This window comes from Arachis hypogaea, chromosome 12, assembly GCF_003086295.3.
Source record: "Arachis hypogaea cultivar Tifrunner chromosome 12, arahy.Tifrunner.gnm2.J5K5, whole genome shotgun sequence".
In the NCBI taxonomy this organism is placed as follows: domain Eukaryota; kingdom Viridiplantae; phylum Streptophyta; class Magnoliopsida; order Fabales; family Fabaceae; genus Arachis; species Arachis hypogaea.
The window spans coordinates 31,202,079-31,207,289 of NC_092047.1; the positions used below are offsets into that span (position 1 = coordinate 31,202,079).

At 30.4% G+C, this 5,211-nt stretch overlaps 1 long non-coding RNA gene across 1 annotated transcript; it reads left to right on the forward strand.

The window, feature by feature from the left end:
- Positions 1 to 837: 837 nt before the first annotated feature.
- LOC112729926 (uncharacterized) lies at positions 838 to 5,002 on the forward strand. The gene is made up of 6 exons (XR_003812664.2): positions 838 to 1,085; positions 1,181 to 1,272; positions 1,366 to 1,550; positions 2,734 to 2,850; positions 4,411 to 4,466; positions 4,581 to 5,002. It is a non-coding gene; the product is annotated as an uncharacterized lncRNA (long non-coding RNA).
- Positions 5,003 to 5,211: the final 209 nt, after the last annotated feature.

A 5,211-nucleotide genomic window follows, 5' to 3' on the forward strand; every position in this document is an offset into this window, starting at 1 on the left:
AGCAATATCAATCAACACAAACTAGTAGCAATATCAATTAGCATATGCTAAGGGAACATTTCCAACAATATCTATTATTCATCACTATTATATTCCTTAGTTTTCTTTATTATTTAAAATGAATAATAAAATACTAGTTAAATAATTATTAAACGATTTATATATGCTAAGGAATAACATCATTATTATTGAAAACATATGTTTGAAGACAATTTTATTTAAATATATAGAACACGAAAATATTTGAAATTACTACAACAGATCAATGCAAGCAGAAGCTAAGATACGTTATTATTATATATTCTCAAACTTCTAATTATATAATAAAACCAAGTCTAACAACATAATTCAGAGTCATTATTGTTTCTGTTCATATAATTGATACTTAGACATCAAACTGTGTTAATTTATTTGAAATATTTACGTTATATTACAAACCACAATCATATACAAATACATTATTAACTAGAATTAGTAACCTATATACACAAATACATGATTAACTAGAAATTATCCTAACCTAATCACCTAACATCAACTACAATAGCAACTAATCTACCTAAACTAATTACTAACAATCAACCTACTAAATAAAATTAGGATTAACTAATTACCAAAAATCAACTAACTAACTTGGAATGTAACTAGAAGAGAGAAGATAGAAATCGACGGTTGGAGCAGCAGTGACAGGGCAGTGGCGGCAGGGCAATGGCGGCAAAAACAGAGAACAGGGATGATCTATCCAATGGCGGCGGTCTTACCAGCAGTGGCAGGCACTACAAAAAAAGAGGTTAAAAAGGCATTGATATTAAGGCGGGTTTAAAAAGCCGCCATACTATCCATATATTATGGCAACTTTTGTTGCTGCCGTAATTGGCTTTGTTTATTTTGCCGGTTATGGTGATTACGGCGGTCTTGAACCGCCGTTTTCAACGTATATAAAATAAAAAAAAAAACACAATCCTAGCTCATTCAAAGAAACAATATACGGCGCTCTCATCTCCCTTCTATCTCTCCTTCGTCTCCGACAACGCCGTTCTTCCCTCTAGGGCTTCTCCTCTCTCCGCCGGTTACGATCTCTCCAGGTACCTCTCCCTCTCAAGTTAAACTGATACAATTACTCTGTTAGAGAAGCCGAAACTGAAACTGAAATGTTGTTTTATTTTCTTTTCTCTGTTAGTGCTGTGGACACGAAGATTCCGGCGAGAGGCAAGGATCTGGTGGCTACTAACCTCAGCATTTCAATTCCAGAAGGCACCTATGCCCGCATTGGTGATTAAATTACCGATTTCTTCATTTTTGGTTGGGTTAGGGTTTCAAAATTGTTTTTGATGCTGATTTTTGGGGGTTTTTGTTTCTCTGTAGCTCCACGATCGGGTCTTCCGTTGAAGCATTGGATTGACGTTGGAGCGGGGGTGATACTGTTCAACCAGTCGACGATCTCAGATCTTCTTTCGTGACTTTACCCCCTCCTCTCTCTCTCTCTCTCTCTCTCTCTCTCTCTCTCTCTCTCTCCGATCTCAGATCTTCTATTACTTACTTCTATTAAGGTGTTTCTCCGATCTCCGATCTTAGAAAAAATCTGTCATAGCTTAGTTTCACAAAGCTTACATCCTTATTTGCGATTACTTATTAAGTTTCAGATTTTTCGTGTGATTAACTTTCTATGCGTTGTTATCTTCTTAAAATTATTTTAGATTGTTTATATTTGCGCTCTGTTTATCTGTCGAGAAGAAAATTCTGAATCCTTTGGGATACACTGCTCTGTTTATTATTCTAGTGATACTACTTAAAATATTGCAGAAACATTTTATCACAGTAATCATTTTTAACAAACAAATTAATCAGATACTCATACAGGTGTTGAATTAGTTATCTAATTATATGCACTTTTTATGTAATTTATCTTCACTTTTTATGTAATTTATCTTCACTTTAACTTTCCAAAAAAATTTTGGAGAAAAAAATGAAAAAGAAGAATCTGTCTCTCTTGTTTTAGTGTTAAGAATAATCAATCTGCTTACAGATGCATGATTTATCTATTTTTTAAAATCAGATTTGATAAATATTCTGCTTACCTCAAGTGCTTATATCTTGTGAGCTGCAACTTTGTTTTGATATATTTCTATAATTATAATTTGTCATATTCGATAATGATGTTTGGAATATCAAATCAACTTTTTCTGGAAATTATAGAACTTTATTTAAAAAAAAAAACTTAACATGCGTAATGGTGATCTGCTTAGATTTTGTATTTTCTTAGTTAATTTTAATAAGCAATTAAGTGTAGGCAAGCACGACATTAATATGTTTGAAGTAGACATTTGTAATTGCAATTTACAGTAGTTTCTTAAGACAATTTGAAACCATTGATATACGATGTGGTCAATAAATTAAAAATTAGAAGAAAAATAAAGGAGCTTTAAGTAATTGAATATTCTAATCAAATCTGCAATTGAATCTTTTTATTTTATCAATTAACTGTTTTTCTTGTTCAGTTATTTTTATTTACTCCATTTTATTGTCTTCTCCATTTATTTACTGTTTATTATTGGAGATTTTCTTTATTTAGTCTTTTTCTTTAAGTCGTTGCTTATTGAGATAGAATAAGATTTAATGGTTGTTACTGTTGTTGTCATATATTGATTTCTAATATTGATTTTTGTGTTCAAAATTCCAGATGCTTTGAATTTCTAATATTATTTTTTGTGTTCATATACTGTTGTTGTTAAGAAAATTGCTCGAATTCGACTCGGCAGTTAACATTCTCGTTAACTCGGCCGGTGTTCTTGATAGCAAGTACTCGACCATAGCCAACATTGCAGTGGAGGATTTCGATCACATTTTCAGGTACTCTAAATAGTTATTGTTTCTGGTTTTCTATTCCAAAAGTGAAACTAAACAGTTAGGATCAATTGATAAGCCTTTTATAAATTGTTGGCAATTGATTGACAGAATTTTAGTTTAGTTAGTCAAGTAGCTGCATAGTATTAATATGAGTTAGGATTCAGAAAGTAGAAATAATTTTCCAGTATAGGTGTTCTTGCAATAATCAGATTAGTGCTAAATTTAATTTGTCTAATTCCGAATTACAATTTTTTCTTGTAAAATTACAATTACATGCAAGTTAATTAATTAAGTAGAAGCAGTACTATAGGAGAAGTACACATATTTAATTATTTAGTGATACCTTTTCTGCACTTGACAAATGCAGTAAGATTTAACATTTATAGAGGTTAATGGATTTTCAAGTGTGTGCCTTTAATTAGGTTGTGTGCAAATTATATTTTGATGAAATATTGGTTATTATATATATAGGATTATTTTATGGTCAGATATCTATTAATTTAGATATTATGGTAAAAATATTTAATGAAAAGACTAATTATTTCTTGATTTTAATTAATAATTTAGAATGGTGCCTTTTTTTTCTTGATGTGTATAGAAAAGAATGAAAGAAAAAAAAGTAATAATATCTCCTCCAAAATGGAACAGATGTGCCTATTCTGGTTCTCTTACAAGTGGAGTAGGAATGCCAATACAAAGTGCAATTTTGGGGAAACCATCAGAATTTTCATTAAGTATTTTTTATTTATTAATTAATATTTTTCATTGTAATTAACTTGCAATAATCAGATCCGAATGATGGTTAGTCATCACATCAACATTGTCCTTGTTCATTTCAGTTTCTTTTTCATCACACTTTCTAGCTTGGGTCTCTTGCATTGTGTTATGCTGTCTTCACTCTATTTTCTTTGTTTTTGCACTCATGAGTTATCTTCTCTTGTTTTCTGTTTCCACTTTCCACTATAGTTCTGTTTATCCAGCTGATCTATTCATTTTTGAGAGTTGAAATAATGTTACTCTTTATCCACTACAACTTTTTATATTTAAAAGTTATTCATACTAGATTAGAATAAAATCCCCCTTTTATTCTCCTTAAAAATAAATTTTCCTTAACATAATTATAATATTTGGCCTTGTTTGGTTGAACAAGACAGAGGAATTCCCCTTAAAGTCAGTTTGTTTTATTTTAGATTGCATCTTGCACATAAAATAGGTAGTAAATTACTTCGTGTTTTTCTTTGTTGTAATGGACCTAGGATTGAATTATTTGGATCTGACAAATGCCTTTCCTGAGCCTCTTAAAGCCATAAATCCATTGGCATAGGATGCCATAAAACTAAAAGCAATTAAAAGGAGTAGTTATATGTGTTATCAGAAGGGATGGTCTGAAAGCAATACAAATTAAGTAGTTATCAATTAAATGTTTAATCACATGGGATATCCTGAAAGCAATTTAAGTATTTATGAAAGTCCATTGACTGAAATTTGCTTGGCAATTCATATAAACATGTTGGTGATCAGTCATTTTGTCAATTTCTGAACAGTAGATGTTTACTCTTGCAGGATGTACAGTATGAATCCCTTGAATCTATGTACAATACCAAGCATTTTGTGGCAAGGTAAATAGTTGGTAACCCTAACATTGATAATTTAAGTTGCATTGGCATTTTGTAGTCCTTATGATATGGCCTTAACATTATATTAATTATCACCATAATTTCAATTTATAACAGCCGGCTTGATAGAAATTCCCTGACAGGAGAGGTTCCTACAAATCGTTGTAAGAGATGAGTTTGGATAATGAAGTTGGAACAAGTTCTCAGGATGAAACTCACACAAGAGACCAAGAAACTAAAGCAGGCTTGTTTTAAAGTTACTTACAAAAAGAGGAAACTTTTGGCCTCCAAATCTTATTCATCATCAATTAGCTAAGTTACTTGTCCTGTATATTCATATTCTAAGTAGTAAAAACAGTACTTATTAGATGGTTTAAATATATTATTAGATATTAACATAGTTTAGGGAACTGGATGGTAGATTTGACTGATTAGTGTTATTGCAATGCTTGTATTTTGGTAAGTTTAGTAAGATAAGGATTTGTATAGGAGTTATTAAATTTTGATTTTCAATAATAAAAAATTATATATTATATTAATATTTTGTTTATGAGTTATATAATATTTCATTTATGGATTATGATTTTTTGCTATTGTGAAATTTTAATCACAAAATTATTTATTTAATGCGATAAAAATAACAGTAAAAATTATTTTTTTAAATGATAAAAAATGTCACTGTCAGGGTAAAATGGCGGTTTAAAAATGCCATTTTAACCAACCAAAATGCTACTGTCAAGGTAAAAAT